This window comes from Ictidomys tridecemlineatus, assembly GCF_052094955.1.
Source record: "Ictidomys tridecemlineatus isolate mIctTri1 chromosome 8 unlocalized genomic scaffold, mIctTri1.hap1 SUPER_8_unloc_1, whole genome shotgun sequence".
Classification (NCBI taxonomy): Eukaryota; Metazoa; Chordata; class Mammalia; order Rodentia; family Sciuridae; genus Ictidomys; species Ictidomys tridecemlineatus.
Genome location: NW_027520958.1, coordinates 418,115 through 443,183, shown reverse-complemented (window position 1 = coordinate 443,183; position 25,069 = coordinate 418,115). Strand labels below are relative to the sequence as shown.

The following is a 25,069-nucleotide window of genomic DNA, read 5'->3' as shown; positions in this document are numbered from 1 at the left end:
ATTTCATAATATAAAATGCATTTAGCCAAGATGGTAGACCAGAGGGAGGCAGCATTCTGTGTCGCTCTGTGACCTGGGACTAAAGAAGTGAGAATACTGCTTCTCTGTGAGTGATATTCCTGCTTCCACACAGGAATCATAACCACCATGACCATGTAGAGCTCCAGGTCTCAGCTTCAGAATATGTCTCCCAACTACTTGCCCATGCAGGATTACCGAGTGCTCAAGCCTGACCATTGGCATCAGCAGCCACACAAAACTTTCAACCACCCACATGAACAGAAATTTAGGACACAGCTCCCATGCAGGACACCTGGCTGCTACCCTTGCACAGGATCCCCAGCTGCCACTCCTGTGTGGACCCCCATCAGCCAACACAGGACTCCCCCGGTCACCTCCATTGAGACTCTAAAGCAACAGAGATAGTTTCCTACGTGACATAGCCTATCTTCACTAGGGAACTTCATACAGGCTCTGAAGACAACGGATAGGCACAAGCTGCATACCAGAGACCCAGTCTCTGAACTCAATGACCAACGCCATCACCTGGCTCACCCCACCCGGCCCAATATCCAGTCCCTAAAAGCAAACACCTTCATCTTGGGTCATCATTTAGTTGGGGGAACTCCCAGTTTGGAACTCCAGTTGGCTAGGTACCCAGGTTCTAACTACCCCCTCTCCCAGAAGCCACTAACCCAGCATAATGACTTCCCAACAAAAACAGCTTTCAGCAGGGCAGGTGTGCAGTGCCCGCAAAGGACCACACACAAGATCCCCAGAGAGAAAGTCCCTTATTAGGAAGCAGTAAGGGAGAGGTTGAGTGTGATACAGTCTAGAGAACTGGAAGGTCTTTAGGAGAAATAAGGAGATAAGATGCCGCAGTCCGGCTGAAGCAAAATAACTGGGGGGTGACAAGCAATTTGTGTAGATTGATAGAGCTGGAGTGGGAGCCCTTTATTGTAGGACAGGAGGGGTATACATACATTTCATACAGTTTATCTTAATTAACATAAACTAGATACAGCAGTCAACCAATAAGCAATCTCCACACTTCATGGCTTGCTGGCGTTACTTCACAAACCACTCCCTCTGGCAAAATGCTAGGCGCCATTCTGACTTGATTACAGACTTTAACATTTTTTCCTTTTGTTTAATTTAAATAACAACCATAGTGGTTTTTACACAAACACCATAAATAATCTGCTACAAACAGAAGGGGAGGATACAAAATGCCACAATATCAAGCCAAATGATGGCTCCATGCAAGAAGCCCTTGGAAATATTATACCATCAATGACACCACTTGCAAAGATACCAAGTTACAATTTGTTGTAGATTATAGTTTGTTGTTTCAGTCCAGGTAAAGCAGTGTCTCAATAGATTAACTCACAGTCCAGGTAAATCATAGTCCAGGTAAGTTCTGCAGGCAGCTAGCTTAAATCACAGTCCAGGTAAGTTCTATAGGCAGCTAGCTTGCTCTGAAGTTTCCTCCAGTTATCAGCAACACTGGAAAGTCTTCCACCCTCGTCTTCAACAGCACTGGGACTAAGGCAGGAACTCCAGCAATGATGCTAAAGAAAATCTTGTAGCATTCCACTAAGAAAACAACCTTCTGAACAATTTAGTACATTATCTCAAGGTTTTTTACATTTGAAATAAGCCTTAATAGTGCTCATTACTCATTAGCTTCCAGTGTGGGAGAACCATTGTAGTTACTGGCCTTGGAAATGATCAAACTTCAAGGATGTGGGCCATCTTTTGCCTGCAGCATCCTGGGCAGTCCCACATGGCCCCAGAGAGAGTCTAGGAAGTGTCCCAGACTATGGGGAGAGTCCCAGGGAGCGTCCCAGACTTCAAACTGCCACTGGGCACAGGGAGCATGAGCCTGCAAGACTGTGCCTCTGGGTCAGGTTTGGGTTTGGGCTTTCACAATGGTGTCCCGCTACCCGGACAGGGGTCGGGGAAGAGCCAGTTGCCACCGCTTGGAAAGTCCTTGCTGCGCCATGACCAGCTCACGCACGTGGCAGCCGCTGCACCCTTCGGTAATGAAAAGTATTTAGAAATAGCCTTTTGTTGTAACTTTTTTCCTGATAATCCTTTTTTCTCTGAACTTTCTTCTTTCTGATTAGAGTTCCTGTGCTTCTGTCAACACATGCCCTAAGTATTTTTGGTTCCACTGGGGTGCCTCCTTCCCTTAGTAATTTACTTTTCACCCCTTCCATATTTTTATCAAAAAGACAATACAACATTTCAAGACAAAACAAGACACAAACATACTGTATCAATCTTCTCCATTTTTTAAAAATGGCCATTTTTTCTTTTGCCCTATCTGCCTAGGGACGAGCAGATTTGCTCCTGTCCTATCTTTCTAGGGATGGGCAGCTTTTTTTTTTTTTCATCACTTACCCCCGAGTGTCCCGGATCTCCCCGTACAGGCCACCATCTGCCGCAGTCTGGCTGCAGCAAAATAACTGGGGGGTGACGAGCAATTTGTGTAGATTAATAGAGCTGGAGTGGGAGCCCTTTATTGTAGGACAGGAGGGGTATATATACATTTCATACAGTTTATCTTAATTAACATAAACTAGATACAGCAGTCAACCAATAAGAAATCTCCACACTTAATGGCTTGCTGGCGTTACTTCACAAACCACTCCCTCTGGCAAAATGCTAGGCGCCATCCTGACTTGTTTACAGACTTTAACAATAAGACATGGTGCTCACATTACATGAATGGGCCCAAAAAGAAATCCCTGAGGTACAGTCTCTATTAGGAGACTGGCGGGTTCCAAACCTCACTTCCAGTTGCCCCCCACCCAGGACCAATCCTCCCTGCTTGGTTACCATCACCATTCTGAGGGCAGTGATACCAGCAAGCAAGAAAATACTTGTCTCCAACCAAAACAATCCTTATTTCTTCTTTGAGATTTTGTTTTCTTTTTTCCTTTTTTCTCCCTCTATTCTCCCGCCTAAAAATTTACAACATGAAAACAAATACTTCACATGAATTATGATATTGAGGACTGAGATGACTGAGTAGTATATTACAGTTGTGTTTATATATTCTGTTCTTTTCCTTTTTGTTTTGTTTTTCTCCAAGTTCTACTATTTTAATATTTTATTTATTTTTCTTAATATAAATATGTGTTTGTTTTATGTACTCTACTGTCTTCCCACTTACTTGTCTGTACCAAATTACTTCCTCTCTACTCACCTGCTACTAACCTTCTTCTTCATATTTCTCTTTTGTGAAAGAGAAATGTAAATTCTCACCTCCTACTTCATCAGCATATCTTCCTACACCTAACCCCCAGTTCTTTGTCTACCATCAGAAACTCTAAACCCTTTTTAAAACCTACTAATTATATTGTAGATAATATTTAAATTCACATTTCTGTACATTGTAATCAAACTGTAAATGTTTATTAGCAATTATTTGTTTTTAGATGATATATTGGGATCTGTTAATATTGTTCTATTCTCAAAGCAAAGGTATTGGAATCCAACAGGGGCACTATAAGCCCATAGGTAAAAATGGTAATGCCTCAGATCCACAGTACTAGAAGGAAAGACATATGAGCAACATGAATATTTGAGGGAAAGTGACCCAAAAAAATCAAGATACCACATTATTAGAATCCATGGCCATCACAGCAGATGAAATTACAGAGAAGTGTGGTGAGCCGTTCCTGCGGACTGTGGTCGCCATTACATGATGGTGCTGGCTCCGTTGTGGTCTGTGAAGGACAACTCCATATCAAAGAGAGTTGGCGTGTTCCCAGCTCCTTATCAGAGAAAGTTGGCGTGTCATTTTCTAGCACCCTGTGAGAAGGGTACACGTGGCAGCTTTGCATTGGGGTTCGCGGTGCTTTATTAAGGCTGGGAGGGGCATCCGAAGTTTAGTAGAAGTAGAAGTAGAGTAGAAGAAGTATTAGAAGAATATCAAGGGCCTGAATAAACTGCTGAAAGAAGATTCCTGAGTCGCGTCTTCCTTGCGGGCAAGGGGGGTCGCAACAGAGAAGGACTTCACAATGTACATAATTAAAATGTTCTGTGAATTAACAGATGGTATAAGAGAGCAAATACAGGCAGTAAAAGATCATTTCAACAAAGAGCTTCATAAACAAATACAGAAAGCAAAAGGTAACTTTAAATGGGAAATAGAGGTTTTAAAGAAAAACCAAACAGAAATTCTTGAAATGAAAGAAACAATAAACCAAATTAAAAGTTCAATTGAAAGCATCACCAAAAAATTAGACCACTTGGAAGACAAGACTTCAGACAATAAAGACAAATATATATAATCTTGAAAAGAATGTAGAGCACACAATGAAAATGGTAAAAAAAAAAATGAGCAGAACATTCAAGAAATGTGGGATAGCATAAAAAGACCAAATTTAAGAGTTATTGAAATAGAGGAAGGCATAGAGTCCCAAACCAAAGAAATGAACAATCTACTAAATGAAATAATATCAGAAAATTTTCCAAACATGAAGAACAAATTGGAAAACCAAATTCAAGAGCCTTATAGGATGCCAAATGTACACAATCAAAACTAATCTACATCAAGTCACATTATAAGGAAAGTGTCTAACATGCAGAATAAGGAGAGGATATTAAAAGTGATGAGAGAAAGGAATGATATTGCATATAGGGGAAATCAATTAGATTATGTGCAGATTTTTCAACCCAGACCCTGAAAGCTAGAAGAGCCTGGAATAATATATATCAAGCTTTGAAAGAAAATGAATGCCAACCAAAAATCCTGTATCCAGCAAAATGAAGCTTTAGATTTGATGATAAAGTAAAACCTTCCATGATAAATAAAAGTTAAAAGAACTTATAGCTTGAAAACCTGCACTACAAAAAATACTTGGCAAAATATTCCATGAATAGGAAATGAAAAACAACAATGAAAATCAGCAGAGGGAGGTATTACACTAAAGATAAAACTAACCAAAGAAGAAACCAAGTCAAGTTAAACAACAAAAATAAACAAAAATGACCAGGAATGCAAATCAAGTCTCAATAATAACCCTGAATGTTAATGACCTACACTCACCAGTAAAAAGACATACATTAGCTGATTAAATTAAAAAAAAAAAACAATATGTTGCTCCAAGAGATTCATCTCATAAGAAAAGGCATATGCCCGACTGAAGGTGAAAAGTTGGAAAAAATCATACCACTCACATGGACTGCAGAAGCAAGTAGGGATTTCAAATAAAGGAGTTTAAGCCAAAGTTAATCAAAATGATAAAGAAGAACATTACATACTACTCAACAAGACATAACAATTATAAATACATATGCCCCAAACCATGAAGCATCTATGTTCATAAATCATACTCTTCTCAAGTTCAAGAGTCAAATTTACCACAACACAAAAATCCTGGGTGACTTTAACACACCTCTTTCACTACTGGGTAGATTTTCCCCAAAAAAGCTGAACAAAATCTAAGAACTTGCTAAAAAAATCAATAACTTAGACTCAACTGACATATACAGAATATTTCATCCTTCAATGAGCAAATATACTTTCTTCTCATCAGCACATGGATACTTCTCTAAAATAGACCATAGATTCTGCAATAAAGATACTCTTAACAAATAGAAAATAGTAGAAATACTACTCTGAATTCTACCATATCACAATGGAATTAAAACAGAAATCAATGATAAAATAAAAAATAAAAACTACTCCAACACCTGGAGACTAAATAATATGCTACTGAATGAACATTAGGTTGCAAAAAAACATCTTAGATGTAAATGAGAACACTAGTACAACATATCAAAAGCTCTGGGATACTATTAAGGCAGTATTAAAAGTAAAGTTCATTGCATGGAATTCATTCTTTAAAAGAAGAAAAAGTCAACAAATAAAAAATGACCTAACATTACATCTCAAAGCCCTAGAAAAAGAACAAACCAAAACCAAAAGCAGTAGAAGACAGGAAATAATTAAAATCAGAGCCAAAATCAATAAAACTGAAATAAAAGAAACAATTGAAATAATCGCCTGAACAAAAAGTTGGTTCCTTGAAAAAAATAATAAAATTGACAAACTCTTAGCCTAATAAAGGAGAGAGACAACTCAAATTACTAATATATGTGATGAAAAAGCAAATATCACGACAGACTCTATATAAATACAGAAGATAAATAGAAATTATTTTGAAAACTTATAGTCCAATAAAATAGAGAATATCAAAGGCATTGACAAATTTCTAGAATCCTATGATTTGCCCAAATTGAATCAAGATAATATACACAATTTAAGCAGATAAATTTCAACAATGAAATAGAAGATGACATTAGAAGCCTACTACCAAAGAAAGACCCAGGGCCAGATGGATACACAGTTGAGTTCTACAAGACGTATAAAAAATAACTAATTCCTATACACTCCAAATTATTTAATAAAATAGAAAAAGAACCACTTCCAAACTAATTTTATGAGGCCAATATTACTCTGATTCTAAAACCAGACAAAGACACATCAAAGAAATAAAACTTCAGACCAATATCTCTAATGAATATAGATGAAAAAGTCCTCAATAAAATTCTGTCAAATCAAATACAAAAACATATCAAAAAGATAGTATACCACGACCAAATGGATTTCATTCTAGGGATGCAAGGTTGGTTCAACATACAGAAATGGATAAACACAATTCGTCACATCAATATAAGAATCATATGATCATCTCAATATATGCAGAACTGCATTCTACAAAATACAGCACCCATTCATGTTCAAAACACTAGAAATACTAGTGATAACAAGAACATATCCAACATCATAAAAGCTAAGCCCAGGCCAATATCATTCTAAATGGAGAAAAATTGAAAGCATTCTCTCCAAAAACTGAAACATAGAGGGATGCCCTCTTTCTGCACTTCTATTTAACATAGTTCTTGAAACTATGAGCAATTAGACAGATGAAAGAAATTAAAGGGATATGGATAGGAAAACAAGACTCAAACTATCAATATTTTCCATCAATATGATTCTATACCTAGAAGACCCCAAAAGGCCCACCAGAAAGCTTCTAGAACTAGTAAATAAATTCAGCAAAATAGCAGGATACAATATCAACACCCATAAATCAAAGACATTTCTGTATATCAGTGACAAATTCTATGAAAGTGAAATGAGGAAAACTACCCCTTTTACAATAGCCTCAAAAAATTATAAAATACTTGGGAATTAACCTAAAAAAAAGAGAAGAAAGACCTCTACAATTAATACAACAGAATACTAAAGAAAGAAACTAAAGAAAACCTTAGAAGATGTAAAAATCTCTCTTGTTCTTGGATAGGCAAGGTTAATATTGTCAAGATGTCCTTACTACCAAAAGCACTATACAGATTTAATGCAATTTCAATCAAAATCCCAATGACATTTCTCATAGAAGTATAAAAAGCAGTCATGAAATTCATCTGGAAAAATAAGAGACCCAGAATAGCTAAAGCAATCCTTCACAAGAATAGTGAAGCAGATGGCATCACTGTGTTAGACGTTAAACCATACTACAGAGCAATAGTAACAAAAACAGTCTATTGGCACCAAAATAGACTAATAGACCAATGGTACGGAACAGAGGACACAAAGATAAACCCATATAACTACAGTTATCCTATATAAAACAAAAGTGTCAAAAACATACATTGGAGGAAAGATATTCTCTTCAACAGATGATATTGAAAAAACTGGAAATCCATATGCAACAAAATGAAATTAAAACCCTATCTCTAACTATGCATAGAACACAACTGAAAGTGGTTCAAGGACCTAGGAATTAAACCAGAGACACTGTGCTTATAAGAAGAAAAAGTAGATGCAAATCTCCATCATGTCAGATTAGGCCCCAACTTATTTAATACGACTCCTATAGCACAAGAATTAAAATCAAGAATCAATAAATAGGCTTTTATATGAATCAAACTTAAAAGCTTCTTCTTGGCAAAAGAATCAGCCAGAGAGGTAAATACAGAGCCTACATCTTGGGATTAAATTTTTTCTACTCTCATTTCAGATAGAGCATTAATCTCTAGTGTATATAAAGAACTCAAAAAGCTAACTACCAAAAAAAATAGCTCAATCAATAAATGGGTCAAGGAAATGAACATACATCTCTCAAAAGATGACAATCAATCAACAAATATATGAAAAAATATTCAACATCTCTAGCAATTAAAGAAATGCAAATCAAAACTACTCTAAGATTTCATCTCACTGCAGTGAGAATGGCAGCTATTTTTTAAATTTTTAAAAAAATTTTTAGTTGTAGTTGGACATAATCTTTATTTAATTTTTTTATGTGGTGCTAAGGATCAAACCCAGGGCCCCGTATATGCTAGGTGAGCACTTTACCACTAAGCCACAATCCCAGCCGAGAATGGCAGCTATTAAGAACACAAAAAAACAATAAATATTGGTGAGAATGTAGGGGAAAAGGCATACTCATACATTGCTGGTGGGACTGCAAATTGGTGCAGCCACCGTGGAAAGCAATACAGAGATTCCTTGGAAAGCTGGGAATGAAACCACCATTTGACCCAGTTATCTAACTCCTTAGTCTATACCCAAAGGACTTAAAACCAGCATACCATAGGGACACAGCCACATCAATGTTTATAGCAGCACAATTCACACTAGCTAAACTGTGGAACCAACCTAGATGCCTCTCAGTAGATGAGTGGATAAAGAAAATGTGGTATATATACACAATAGAATATTATTCAGCAATAAAAGAGAACAAAATCATAGCATTTGCAAGTAAATAAATGTAGTTGGAGAATATAATGCTAAGTGAAGTTAGCCAGTCCCAAAACACCAAATGCCGAGTGTCTTCTCTGATATAATGAGGCTTGGGTTGGGGAGGGAAAGTATGGGAGGAGTAGACAAATTCTAGATAGGGCAAATGGGTGGGAGGGAAATGGAGAGGGTATGAGGGTAAAAAGATGATGGAATAAGATGGATATCATTACACTTAGTACTTGTATGAAGACACAAATGGTGTGAATATACAGTGTATACAACCAGAGATATAAAAAATTGTGCTCTATGTGTATAATATGAATTGTATTGCATTCTGTTATTATCCTCACAAATTACAATAAAAAATAAAGAAAATGCATTTAGTCTATTTTTAAGAGTCTCTGTAGTCTTAATAATTCCAGCATTTCCCAAATGTCCAAATCCAACGTCTCTGAGACTCAAGGCAAATTCTCAACCTGAACCGCTGTGAAAATAAAAAGTCAAAGTACACACATCCATTATATATAATGGCACAAAGTAAACATTTCCATTTCACAAGGGAGAATTAAGTTCATAAACAAAAATAAAAAAGGTTTGGGATTAATGCAAGACTGAAATAAAAATGGATAAACAAATTTTATAGCTCCATATTCAGCATCTGCAGCACATGCTATTATTATATTCTCCTCAATGGGTTTGTGTAATTCTGTTTCCATTGCCTTTGCTGCTTGCAGCATATATGGCCTCTCTCTCTTGGTTTGTTTCTGCTTGATTCCTGCATATTTGGTCAGCAAATATCCCATGGTACTAGCATCTTTGAATTTGGGTGTCTCCACTGCAATTTTGACTTTCGTCTGTCTCACATCTTTACACATCACCCTGTCACAGGCAGCCCTGAGGGACACTGACCCTGCTACATTTTTCCTAGCCATTTGCATTCCTTTGAAACCTCTGTGGAAGCCTCAATAATCACCTAAATATGGCATCTTTTATTCTTGGAGAACCAGCACTACATGGTTGATTCCAAGGTCTGCCACAGTCATGAGAAGTAACTAAGCCTCCTAAGACCAGGAATGACTGTATGGCTAAACATGGTGAAAACATTTCATAGAGTCCCCTGTTAATGTAAGGGACTCTTTTGGTCTTCTCTCAAAGAAATTTTTATTTTTATATCCTTAAACCTGAAATGAGTGTGATCTTGCCAATTACTGAAATGTCAAACCATCTTTCCTATTATCTCTGTGCAAAGTACTTAGCATTTCTATAGTGAATTGATGTATTTAGTGACCAAAACTCCCTTAGCCCCAGATTTACCCACACTTTTCTGGTCAAACTGTAAGATATTCAAATCTTTCTGCTCTGATATCTGCTCCTGATTATCAGAGTAAAATTGGCTAAAAGCCATCAGTAATATAATTGCCACTGTCTCAAAGTTGTGCTGCCTTGAAATTTCCTCTGCCAGATTAATTATTTCATCACCTTTAAATTTAGCCTCAGAGAAATTCTGAGAACATGGACAAAATATCAACAACTTTTTTTGCCAGAATGTAACACAAATGGCCTCTTTCTCCCCTGAGACCTCATGAGCCCAATCTTTACTGTCAACAGATCTATCAGCATTCTCATCTTCTTAACTCCCACCGAGTTACCCATTAAGCTCCACTTATTATGATCCAAAATTTTCTGGCATACATTTTTTTTTAATTTTCAAAATTCTCAACCCCCTCCTTGAAAACATGCTCCAAAATCTTTTGAATCACATAGTCAGGTTAGTCACAGCAACAATTCCACATCTTGGTATGAATTTCTATTTCATTCAACTTTTGCACCACTGTGACCAAAAGACGTGACAAAAATAACATGGAGGAGGAAAAGTTTATTTGGCTTATGGTTTCAGAGGTCTCAGTCCATAGATGACCAATTCCATATCTCTGAGCTCTAGGCAGGGCAGAACATTGTTGCAGAAGGGTGTGGTAGAGGGAAACCACTAAGGACATAGCTACCAGGAAGCAGAGAGAGCCATGTTCATGAGACAAAATATAAATCCCTAAACCATGCCTCCCCCATGACCTACATTTTCCAACAACTACATTCCTGTGCATTAATCGATATCAGTGGATTAGATTAATCCATATCAAGTGATTAGGTTTAGGTCCTCAAAACACAATTATTTCATTTCTTTAAAATCTTACATTATCTCATACATAAGCTTATAGGGGACAGCTATTATCTAAACCATAACATGAGGTGTCTCCCAAAACCTCCTGTGTTATTTGAGAAATGTATAGAGATGAAGTGATTGTCTTATGATAGCTGTACTGTTGTCTTCCCAACCTAGTTTTATATGGAATGAGTGGTAATTGTATGCAGATGGGGCATGACTAGATGAGGTAAGTCCTGGAAGGTTCATCTTCACTGTGGCCCCTTATATACATACCTCCCTCTCTCTGTCTTCCATCTCTCTCTCTGCTTTCTGGCTGCCATGAGTGAAGTAGTGCTGTTCTTCCATGCCCTTCCACTGGGATGTTCTGCCTCACATTGGGCCCAGAGCAATAGACCAGTGAGGCAATGCTGACTAACATAGGGACCTTTAACAGGTGATTAGATCATGAAATTTTCCTTCTTGTGAGTGGATTGATGCCCTTGTGATGGGTTTTATGGTTTGGGTGTGAGGTGTCCCTCAAAAGCTCATGTGTGAGACAATGCAGGAAAGTTTAAAAGAGAAATAATTGGGTTATGAGAGCCTTAACCCAATCAGTGAATTAACCCCATGTTGGAATAAACTGAGTGATAACTGAAGGTAGGTAGAGTGTGAGTGGAGGAGATGGGTCATTGGGAGTGTGCCTTTTGGGTGTATATTTGTATCTTGTGTGTTGAGTATCTCTCCCTGCTTTCTGATTATCATATGAGCTGTTCCCCTCTGCCATACATTTCAGTGATAATGTTGTGCCTCACGTCAAGCCCTGAGGAATAGAACCAGTTGTCTCTGGACTGAGACCTCTGATATTATGAGCCCCCAAATAAGCTTTTCCTCCTCTACAATTGTTCTGACTGTGTCTTATAGTCACAGCAGTGAAAAAGCTGACTAACACAATGGGATTAGGTTACCATGATACTGGGTTTATATAAACAAGTTTGTCCCAATTTCCTTTCTTTCTCATGTGTGCTCACTTTCTCTTCTGCTATGTTATCATGAAACATAATGGCCCTTGGCAAATGCCAACATCATGTTATTGGATTTCCCAATCTCTAGAAACATGAGCCAAATAAACTTTTATTGTTTATCAATAACTCAGTCTGTGTAATTCTATTGCACCAAAAGAAAATAGGAAAAAAACTCCACAAAAATGGTTCCAGAAGTGTGATTGTTTCTATTACATGTGTCTGAATATTTGCAAGTGGCTTTGGATCTGGAAATGAAGAGGTAGGGCTGAAAGAGTTTAAAGGAGAAGCATAGGATAAATCCTGTATTGCCATAAATATGTCATTAAAGGTGATTCTGGTCAGAGTTCCAAAGCTAATGAAAACTATAGGGAATAAATCATCATAGACATTTATTAAGTGGTTCTGACCAGAAAGTAGATAGAATTGTGGAAGTTACACTTCTATGTGATCACCATTTTTAGATTCCATACATGAGTGAGATAATGTGGTATTTGTCTTTCTGGCTTATATACCTTACCATAAGGAAATACAGTTTCACTCATTTGCCCCAAATGATAGGATTTCAATCTTTTTAAATGCTGAATAGTATTCAAAATTTTCTTTATTTAATTATCAGTTGATAAATACTTATTTTTTTTTCATTTCTTAGCTATTTTGAACTGTGCTACAATGAAGGCTATACTTATCATACAGTTGCAAAGAACAAGGCAGGATTATCTCTGTGTCCTAGGATTTTATGAAAGATGAACTATTGCCCACATCCTGCATGAGTGGGAGATGGGTTTCCCTTCAGTAGGATGAGCTGGCTGAGAAATAAAAGCTAAGAAAAGTAGCTTAGTTTAGCTTTGTGGCAAAATGACCACAGAACACAGAAAGTTAATTTCAAAGAGGGGGCAGAAATGAGCAAAGCTGACCAGATAGGTCCATCTTCTAACAAAGAAAGGAGCTCATATTTCCTGTATTTATATCAGAAGACATCAACGAAATACTATGGGAAGTTCTTCACAAAACGGGATAGAGGTGGGAGCAGGCAGGCTGCTCAGTTCCTAGTGGGTCACACCCATCACCTGTGCTGGGCAGGACCTTCTAGCAGAGTGGATGGATAGTTCGCTTGCATCAGGTGGTCCATCCCAGTGGAACTACCATGGGAATCCCTCCCTGGCTACAAAGCTGAAAAGGTCCTCAAACATTTCAGGGATGGCGTCCCACAGTGAAACATAACAGTGATAACTAGAATATACCCTTGAATAAATATTCAAGAAGTGAGGCAATCAGGCTGATGCATGGCTTGAAGTCCAATCTCAAATTCTGAATAAACGAACTACTCAGAATTTGCTTAATTTGGGGAGGCTGGAAGTATTTACTTTGGGGAGGCTGGAATATGAATCAATGTTTAAAAAAGTAAAAAATAAAAAGTTTAAAATCTTATTAATGGGGCTGGGGATGTGGCTCAAGCCATAGAGTGCTCGCCTGGCATGTGTGTGGCCCAGGTTTGATCCTCATCACCACATATAAACAAAGATGTTGTGTCCGCCAAAAACTAAAAAATCAATATTAAAAAAAATTCTCTCTCTCTCTCTCTCTCTCTCTCTCTCTCTCTCTCTCTCTCTCAAATAAATAAATAAATAAATATTTTTTAAAAAAACTTATTAATGCTTTTCTTTGATGTGGCTTTTTCTGGTTTTGGAATCAGGGTGATATTGGCTTCATAGAATGTTCCCTCTTTTTCTATTACATGGAAAAATTTGAGGCATATTGGTATTAGTTCTTTTTTGAAGGTCTTATAGAACTCAGCTGTGAATCCACTGGGTCCTGGGCTTTTCTTGGTTGGTAGGCTTCTGATGGCATTTGCTATTTCATTGCTTGAAATTGATCTGTTTAATTTGTGATTCAGTTTGGGTAAATCATATGAGTCTAGAAATTTATTGATATCTTTGATATTTTCTATTTTATTGTAGTACAAATTTCAAAATAATTTCTAATTATCTTCTGTATTTCTGTAGTGTCTGTTGTGATATTTCCTTTTAAATCATGGATTTTAATAATTTGAGTTTTCTCTCTCCTTCTCTTCCTTAGCATGTCTTGTTATGTATGGGCCAGGCTATATGGAAAATGATCAAACAGACACCATTTACCCTGAGACTCCATATCATTTAAGAAATGCTTCTTCCATGGGAAAGTCCCACCTCTGTACCCATTAATAGTTATGTACAATAACATACTTGGCAACAAATAATAGCAATTCTTATACAATATAAAGTCTCTTTGATTTCCATATTTCTTGAGCAATGTACCTTGTCAGAGATTGATTGTCTAGATGTTAGTAACCATTCTCTAACTTGTAGTGAAGTAGGGTCATTTTGACCCACTTCCCTTCTTTTTGCTTGCTGTTATGCCAACCTGGAACGTGCAGCAGAAAATACCAATTTACCTATTGCATTATCTTGCTAACTACCCAGTTCAGCTTCTGCACCTGCTTGCTTTCAGCTGCATCAACTTGGATGTAGTTTTTGTGGCTTTTGCCTTTAAATATCCTAAAATTCTCAGGCTCAGGACTGCTTCTTACAGAGACAGTAATGGGTGCTGTGGAAACTGTCTGCAGCTGGCTAAAAAAAGAAAAACAACTTTCAATTTGGACAAAACTGAGACTTAGTGGATTTTATTCATTTTTTCAAAGAACCATCTTTTTCTTCTGTCAATTTTTTTCAATTGTTACTTTTGTTTCAATTTCATTGATTTCAGCTCTGATTTTAATTATTTTCTGTCTTCTACAACTTTTGGTGTTGGTTTGTTCTTCTTTTTACTAGGGTTTGAGATGTAATGGTAAGTGGTTTGTTTGTTGGCTTTTTCTTCTTTTAAGGAATGAACTTCATGCAATGAACTTTTCTGTTAGTTCTGACTTCATAGTGTCCCAGAAATTTCAGTATGTGGAATGAGTGTTCTCATTCACCTCTAAGAATTTTTTAATCTCTTATTTGATGTCTTCTGCAATCCATTGTTCATTCAATAGCATATTATTTAGTCATATCAAAGAAAGAAAACTTCAGACCAATATCTCTAATGAACATAGATGCAAAAAATCTCAATAAAATTCTGGCAAATCAAATACAGAAACATATCAAAAAGACAATGCACCATGATCAAGTGGATTTATCCCAGGGATACAAGTTTAGTTCAACACACAGAAATCAATACATGTAATTCATTACATGAATGATTGAAAAAAAAATCATGTGATCATCTCAATAGATGCATAAAAACCATTCAACAAAATATAGCACCAATTTATGTTCAAAACACTAGGTAAACTACAGGTGATAGTAACATGTCCAACATTGTAAAACATATCTATGCTAAGCTCAGTTTTCTCCATCATTCTAAATGGAGAAAAATTGGCAGCATTTCCTCTAAAAAATGGAATAAAACAGGGATGCCCTCTTTTAGCACTTTTATTTAACATAGTGCTTTAAAAACTAGCCAGTGCAATTAAACAGATGAAAGTAATTAAATGAATATTAATCAGAAAAGAAGAACTCAAACTATCATTAATTTCCAACATGATTCTATACCTAGAGGATCCAAAGAGTTCCACTAGAAAACTTATAGAACTATTAAGTGAATTCAGCAAACAAGAAAGATATGAAATAAACAACAATTAATCAAATGCATTTCTCTATATCAGTGACAAATCCTCTGAAAGAGAAACTAGGAAAACTACTCCCATTTACAGTAGCCTTAAAAAAAATACTTGGGGATCAACTTAACAAAAGAGTGAAAGACTTCTACAATAAAAACTACAGAATGCTAAAGAAAGAAATTAAAGAAGACCTTAGAAGATGAAAATATCTCCCTTGTCCTTGAATAGGCAGTATTAATGTTGTCAAAATGACCCTAACATCATTATCACTGTACAGATTTAATGCATGTACAATCAAAATCCCTATGACATTCTCTGTAGAAATAGAAAAAGCAATCATAAAATTCATCTGGAAAAATAAGAGACCCATAATAGCCAAAGAAATTCTTAGAAAGAAGAGTGAAGCAGGTGACATGACTATACCAGAACTTAAACAATACTACAGAGCCATAATAACAGAAACACCATGGTATTGGTACCAAAATAGACTTGTAGACCAATGGTACAGAATAGAGGGCACAGAGACAAACCCACATAAATACGGTTATCTCATACTAGGCAAAGTTTCCAAAAATATACATTGGAGAAAACATAGCCTCTTCAATAAATGATGATGGGAAAATTAGAAATTCATATGCAGCAAGATAAAATTAAACCATTTTCTCTCAACATGCACAAAACTCAACTTGAAATGGTTCAAGGAGCTAGGAATTCGACTAGAGAACCTGAATCTATTAGAAAGAAAACTAGGCCCAAATTTTCATTATGTTAGATTAGGCCCTGACTTGTTTAACAAGACTCTTGTAGCACAAAAAATAAAATCAAGAATCAATAAGTGGGATAGATTAAAACTGAAAACTTCTTCACAGAAAAAAAAAATCAGTGAGGTGAAGAGAGAACCTACAAAATGAGAGCAAATTTTTACCACACGAACATCAGCTAGAACATTAGTCTCTAGGATATATAAAGAACTCAAGATATTTAACACCTAAGAAACAAATCAATCAATAAATGGGCTAAAGAACTGAAGAAATGCTTCACATTTGATCAACAAATATATGAAACAATGTTCAAATAGAGAAATGTAAATCAAAACTAAAATTTCATCTCACTCCAGTCAGAATGGCAGCTATTAAGAATACAAATATCAATAAGTATTGACATGAATGTTGGGGAAAAGGCACACTCATACACTGCTGGTGGGAATGCAAATTGGTGCAACCAATATGAAAAACAATGTGAAGATTCCTTGGAAAACATGGAATGGAACAATCATTTGATCCAGCTACCTGACTCCAAAGGACTTAAAAACAGCATACTACAGTGACTCAGCCACTTGAATATTTATAGCAGCACAATTCACAATAGCTAAATTGTGGAACCAAACTAGGTGCCCTTTAGTAGATGAATAGATAAAGAAAATGTTGTATATATACAAGTGGGATATTACTCAGCATTAAAAGAGAGTAAATTCAAGGCACTGGCAGGCAAATGGATAGTGTTGGAGAATTTCATGCTAAGTAAAGTTAGCCAATTCCAAAAAACCAAAGGCTGAATATTTTCTCTGATAAGCAAATGCTGATTTATAATGGGGGGGCATTGGAGGAATGGAGGAACTTTTGATAGGACAAAGGGGAGGAAGGGGAATGCAGGGGGACTGGGAGTAGGAAAGATGGTGAGATGAGATGGATATCACTATCCTAGGTGCATGTATGAAGAAATGAACGGTGTTACTCTAATCTGTGTATAAGCAGAGAGATGAAAAATCATGCTCTATATGTATCTTATGAATTTAAATGCATTCTGCTGTCATGTATAACAAATTAAAATGAATAAATATTTTTTTTAAAGTTAGGTTTTTTTTTCAAACAGAATGTGATTAAGCTAAATTTTCTCTCACCATCCTAAAAACAGGCACCTAATATTCTCATAAGCAGAGATCTGCCTTAGGAACACTTATTTTCATCTTGCAGACACTGGAAGACTTGCTTCTATGGTAATATCTGTTAATAGAGAAAATCAACAGTTTCTGATATTTAGACACTCTTCTCTTTATTATGATGAAATTAAGCTTATCAATCAACATCCCAGGTTTTCACATAGGAATTTCAATGAACATTTTAATGTTTCAATTACAAATATAAACTGATAGAAATACATCGGTAGATGTATAAGGACAATGTAGATAAAGACAACACAAACCTAACAGAAATGAAGAAGCACTTGTCTGTGTGTAGATGTGTTTGCATAAGGAAATACATTGCACTAGCATGTAGGAATAGGAGACTGATTAACAAAGGATAAATTGAAGAACAGGGAAATAGTGTTGACAACTGAAATTATGAGAACTAAAAATTAATAAACATGATAACCTACATTAAAATGTCATAGATAAATGGGTAAACTGAGGAAAATATTCAAGAATGAGATTTCAAAAAAGGTAAAGATGTGTGATATTAGAAGAATAAGTATAATAGATGTTCAATTTAAGAGGTAACAAGTACATATATTAGAACTCCAGAGCCATAGGACAAAGAAACAAGAGAAGAAATGAACAAATATTAATTTAAAGTTTCCCAGAACTAATGTTTCTGTATTTTTAAACAGCTCAATGATAAAGAAGATAAAATCCACATATAATGCTGTGGATTTTTCAAGCATAAAATTTTTTCATTACTTAAAAGATTAAAATCATAATGCCATTAAAATGCTGAAGAATAATCCTTTAAGAATAGAATGCTATGAGATAAAACAATTTCATTTTTAAAGAACATAACATTCTTCAAAGAGTCTATTCCTAGTAAAACTATCAATCAAATATAATTTAAAAAATATTGCTGTCATGTACCTTCTCCTGTCATTGTTTAGGAGATATTTTCAATGAATAAGGGGAAAAAAACCAGAAAGGTATTGTAAGGAGTCGTTCTGGAAATACATACCCTTAAGTCCTGAGAAAAAGACACTGAACAATAAATTATTCCACCACTGCAATAACTTGGGCTTTACCTCTGTTTGGATAATAAGACGTGGCTTCAGGAGTAGGCGTTACCCAGTGGGGTTGAGTTACACTCACTTGTTCCTTTGTAATCCTACTCATTTGCCCTTTGTGGGATAGAATGTTCCAAGGAATCTTCCCTTGTGTGTCCCCTGTATAAGAATAAAGAATTCCAGTGAATCTCTCTCTTTCCATGGACTCCTAAGGTGGGAGAGCTCTCCCGGATTTTGAAAAGGTACCTCTGTGTGTTTGCATATTTTCTTTGCCATTTTCTTAAATTATTGGAGTAATCAGATTTGTGAACCCAGCATTGGACACCAGCTAGGATACATAGATAGTGATAAATGCAGGCTCCGCTAGAATGTTTTAAGGTAGTTGACAAAATGCATATGGATAAAGTGTAGCCCTCTTTCATAAGCACACTTTTTATGACTTATTGTGTGAAACTAATGTGCATTTTTTGGGTTTGAAATGTTTCAGATAAGAATTCTTTTTTAATTTATGTACTGGAAATTAATGTGTAAGGAATGAAGGAAGAAAGGAAAGATGGTTTTATTTGTGGGACATTAAAATTCCAGAAGTTCTCTGCTTCTAAAAAAAGAGTAAAGTATTTTCAATTTTTAAAAAAATTTTATTGTTACTTTCTAGAATTATTTAGACAATTTGATTTGGGCAAATAAATCTGCTGAGGCTCTTACTGCACCCTACCAAACAATTAAAATCTAGTGAGCTATAACTCACCAGCTCTCACACAGATGCAGGACTCTAACCTGCCAGTGGCACTACTTTTAACCTTTAGATAACCTGGCCTGGGTGCCAAATGCTTGCCTGCCAGTGCCAGCATCTGCCATCAGAACTGGCTTTTGAGTTGGGGACTTTTGGTGTGTTGATGCACTGCAAAGGGACAGTGCAAAAGATGGAGGAACAACTGCTCCATGAGCGGGCTAACCACTGAGGACAGGTCACAGAGACAAGGCAGGCCAGCTGCTGCCCACGGTATCCTACCCAGGTGAGGCTATACGTGGCACCAGGGGAAGCTCCCCCTGCCATTCAAGCCTTCTTCATGGGCACAGGCTCACCCCAGCAGATAACAGGTGCACAGTGGCAACCTGGCTTCCTGTTTCTGCCTCCCAGTGACTAGCCCATCAGCCAGGGCCACCATCGGAACTGCTATGACCCCAGGGAACTGGGGAAATGCCCACATGATGTGGTCACAGAGGGACTCCAGGCAGGGGAACATAACAGATCGAATGCTATAGAAGACAGTAATATTGTCTTTGAAAATATATATTTAAAAAACTCTGACTTGAAAAGTGATTCATAAGTCAGCTCCCACACAGAAAGAAATTTTATGAAAGACAACCAAATTATTTCTATTACAGTATTCATTATCTGTAGGGAAAATTATGATATATGACAAAATGTACACTTAAGTTAATTTTAAAAGGTAATTTAAGTAGATATAACATAAAAGTTCTTAATGAGTAGAAAACATTGTGTCATCATTTGATTGGAAGCATTTTTATTATTTTTTGTAGTAGCATAAAATAATTCTGTATCTCATAACCAGAGGTAGCTGGTTGTGTAAGCTGATAATATATAAGAAAAATAGGTATAGTGAAGGATGCCATTGGTGGAACGGGAGTAACGCAAAGTATCTGTGTTACATTTTTTCAAATATGGCTTAATAAAGCCTAGACCCAAAACAGTGAAAAATGGCAGCCTCAGTGAATTTACTGTGAATAAGTGTAAACATTACATTTCTTAAAAAGAAGTCAACATATTACATGTAAATTTAAAGGGTGAGAACTACAAATGTAAGCACAGCATTTTGAAATTTGAAGGAAAATATCAGAAGAAACTTTTATATAATTGAAAGGCACTTAATGGTGGCAGGCATTGATCTCTGTTTTCTACTAAAGGACTTGTAATTTATTTTTTTAAACTAAGTATATCAAGTACTTAGTAATTTTTAAAAATTAAACAATGTAATTAAATAATTTTAAAAACACAAAAGATATCTGATGTTCATTACATTAAGTACTTTCAAAGAAATGATGAAAAATAAGCAACTGTGGTTATCTGTACTACATCTATTTTATATGATATTTTTTGTGATAACATAACTGAAAAAATTAGACTGCTCATAAATGTTTTACCTGTAAAACAATCAGCATAGTGCTTTTTACATGTAGTACTCAACTGTTTTGTGGAAGTATAATACTAAAATGTTTTATTCTTAATACTAAGGATGACCTTGGTAACATGCATAAAGTAAGATTTCCCCAAAATTGGGTGAGACCAGTTAGGGAGTGGAAAGGCAGAAAGGTTGAGATGTGCTGGTAGCTGATGAGAAGAAGTCAGGAGAAGGACTCGAGGATGACATTGTTAACAAATTGCCACAGAAGGGGAAGCAACTGTGGATTTCCCTATTTTAAAAGCAGAGCATGCTTCAAATGCCCAGAGGTCTCTTACCTACTGTAAGAGAGAGTTGGATGATCACTTTTCCTTTCCTGACAAAATTGGAGGCTGTTTGAGTGATTATCTGCCATCTGTTGTCTACAGCGGTTCAATTGCTGAAGAGTCCTTTAGAAGCAGGGAGAAAGAGTTCATTCTCGATGGAAGGTTGAATGTACATTCAGAGGTAGCTGAGCAAGTGCCCAGCTAATCCCTTTTGCACACAGGGACAAGGCTGCCACCAACTCTAATTGATTCTGAAATGAATCTGTATAGAAAATTAGAAGGTTTTGGATTCCCATGCGAGCTCCAATAAAGAGGCAGGATGTAAGCCTGACAGCTGAATGGATTCAGAAATGAAAATCTGATAAGCGGCTTAAAACTGTACTTAAGTCCAGAAATGATTTGAATGTTGTTGTTAATGGCACATTGTATGTTGTCACCTAGTTAATTATCTCTGAAGATGAGTTCTTGCAGAGGAGAAGATATGCCATTCTTCCACAGCTTTTCCTCATCACATATTTATTAACTTCCCCCCTTTCCCAACTATCCTTGCTAGAAGGCAGAAAGAAAGGATTAGGCCACTGCAGCTCCTCTGTGGCTGTCAGTTCACTGTGCCAAACTTCAAATAGGAACTGTTGCATGTACTGTCACCGACATTTCCTTTTACATCTTCATTTGCAAATGAGGAGCTGACATTTGTTAGGCCTTGTATTTGCACACAGCTCCACCACATGAAAAGCAAACACTGTCACTGCTGGCTACTTTGTTTATTCCTTTGCAGATAGTATATGGCCTATTTAGAGATTTTCTTCAGAATTTTTTTTTTAACTAACTGAGATAGATAGTCACAGAGCTACATGTCCTCATATTTTATTCAGGAAGCCATCTGCAGTTTATGGAGCGTGCACTGCATTTGATAGCTATTTAAAACTGTATTTTTAAAACCAATTTGCACTTTTCTGGCTTATATTCTTTGAGTTTATTTTCCCTAGATAAATGTAGGTTCATTTCAGGATTTAAGAGTTAAGGTTTCTTACGTATTGATTTTTTTTTAATAATAAGCAAATATTTTTCACTAAATGAAAACAAAAAAAGTAAATTTAAAAAGCATAATAAATTTTCCAAATATTGTTCTTGGTTTATTAAAGTTTCATCTTTTTAAAATTAGCTCGACAATGTCAACATACTCAAAGTCATTGAGATGATTATCTGTTATTAAGAAACAGCTTTATGTGAAACAAAGGCTTAAAAATATTCTGGTCTAGAGCATATTTATGCCTGCAGGTGAACTACAGGCCAGTCAAGAAAAGCAGACACTTACTTCCTAAGGTGATAACCTAAAGGATTGATTTCATGCTTAATTTCAAATTAACTTAAAATGCAGTGAGTGCAAATTTTGAGTCTTCTAAAAATAATGAATCCAACTCAGATATTAGGACAATGGCATCAAATAAGAGAAAAATGGAAAAGATATTTCATGGTGATTAGTAAATTTCAAAGCATCATAAACTAAAATCCTTATTCCGATTTGATCAAGTCTCCAGAGCTGTATTTGTCATTTAGTCCCTGTAACTAAAGTGTTCTGTAAATGATGTTTTCCTCACATATTTAAACATAAAGTGTAACTTTTTATTTTATCATGCCATTCTGATTCTATCCCTGCTTATATTCACTGATACTCAGTGGACCCTAGGCCACAAAGTCCGAAAATTGCTGCTCTTTGCCTTTCACCTACACAGAAGTCAAGAGTTTGCAACAAATTACATATTATAAGTCATAAATTCAGAGCAGTGTATAAAGTAGTATTCTTTTTACACCAAATATGATAGAGGAAAATTACCCATGTTTGTGTCTACTTAGAACACCTAGGTGATATGTTCCCAGGAGGGGATTATCTTTATATCTAACACCTGCCATTTCTCAGAACCAAATAATTATCAGCTCACGCAGATTAAATAAATAATCTCACCTTCAATCAGTTATTTTTAAATGTTTCCCTTTCTTTCATACTGCTCTGCTTTGTCTCCTTACAAAACAAAAATCACAATCCATATGTTATTAAAATACTATTAGATTCATGTTTAAAAACAGAAAGAATGATAAGTAAATGCCAAAGGGAATATCTGCCCAGATATCATGTCAATGACAAGAAAATAAAAATGATACAAAAATGTCAGAAGAATAGCAAGTGAAGCTTAATTGACTCAGCTCAGAACTGTCTCAACTATATGTGAAAACCAAGAATTAAATCCCAATTGTTGCAAAATGTGAATACAAATTAGACAAGTGGAAAGAAATTCTTCCTTTAGTATACCACTCACATTGAAATTTATAAACTTTTCTCATAAGATAGTAAGAAACTTGAACAAGAATGGTATAGAAGAAGAGTGGCTATACTATGCCTGCTATTCAGATAGCATATTTTGTGAAAGCAGATACAGAAAATTGATTTTGAAAAGGGAACTTTTAAAAGTATCCTTTGGTATAAGTGTTTGCTTTTACTATTTAAAAAAAATTGTAAATGTGGGGTCATTTGTGTCTTTCTTCTGATCCTTTATTTATTTCTAGCCAACAGCATTTTATAGGCCTATTATCTCTGATAAGGCAAGGCAAACTTAAGATCAATGAAATGAACTGGCAGATCCCCTTCTAAAAGAGCACCCTTCAAACAAATACATGGGCTAGCTGGAGGAAGCAGCATTTGGCAATCTTGTGAAACTTACTAATTACTTTTTTTAAAACCATCTTTGATTATTAATCCATTTAGTAATCAGTTAGTTTCATGTTCTTGTCATATTATTTTGTTCTCATCTCAATTTTGTGCCAGTTTTCTTTTTAATAATTGGGCACTAGCTACATTATCTTTATGGCAATGATAAGTATAAAGAATTTGAGCTTTGTATATCACTTATTTTTCATAATTGCTAAGTCAATTTATTTTCTTTTGTGAATAGTATGTTTTTTTTCAACAGTATAAAACCATACATTTTATGTTTAGTCTCTTAGATAATGTCATGTTCTTAAAATTTTAAATAAATTTTATTTCTTTTTCTCTCTTACTAAAATATAAATGTGATGGTTTTAATAGATATAAATTTATATATATAGAGAGAGATAGATATAGATATATAGAGACATATATGTATATACCAATGTTTGCCTTAGAAAGTAATTATAAAAGTATTTTTATATATTTTGGAAATTATTATAAAAATTATACTGATATAAGTCTTGGTTGTACTGGATATAATCCTGCAAGGAATAGCCAATTGCATAGCTTGCTTCCAAGAAAGTATTACAAAGCAGCTCTTAACACATAGGAGGCTATAATATGTACAATATGAACTTTACCCAGGGTACAATTTATTGGATCAGGGACTAAAGAGTGACACCAGCAATTAGGCTGGATATGGACTCAGGAAGTGCAAGGCATGAGAGCATTATCTAGCAAAATTACAATAAGCTAGTTATTAACTGATTGCCTCTAGCAGATTTTATTTTGATGTTAGTACTCACATAAGGATTTATAGGGAAAATAGGGATCATATGATAGTAAAAATGTAGTATAATAGAACCCTCCCAAATTGCAATGAACCATACTAGAATAAACAATAAGTATCTTTCCATTCAAAGGAAGAGTGAATGATTAATATTTTGCAGCTTACTCCACATAGAGCTTATCTGTGTCTCTGCTAAGATTGCTTTATAATCATTATTCTTTGTGTATCCATTCAGTAAATATGCATTAAAAGCTTTAACATGACTGTCTTTTTACAATTTGGAAGAAGCTGAGAAACAGTCATAGGGAAGATGAAGAATCAAAGAGTTCAGGAAAACCATATTTATGACATTAAATTTCAGAAATAAAATTTAAAATGCTTTTCTAAATTTACATGAGTAAATATTGCTTATATAAAAATGAAGGTGGTAAATAATACATGCAAAAAAAATTAAATGTTTAATATGAGTGATTTTAAATTGTACATGTCAGATAGGTTAAGCTGTAGTATCTTTATGATTGGTAAAATAACAGCCTAGATGTTTC

At 35.5% G+C, this 25,069-nt stretch overlaps 1 long non-coding RNA gene across 1 annotated transcript in view; it reads right to left on the bottom strand.

The window, feature by feature from the left end:
• Nucleotides 1-919: 919 nt before the first annotated feature.
• Nucleotides 920-25,069, bottom strand: part of LOC110597434 (uncharacterized) — a 313,342-nt gene continuing 289,192 nt past the window's right edge. Inside the window, exon 9 of the long non-coding RNA XR_013432301.1 lies at nt 920-18,716. This is a non-coding gene — a long non-coding RNA (uncharacterized LOC110597434). The remainder of the gene's footprint in view (nt 18,717-25,069) is intronic.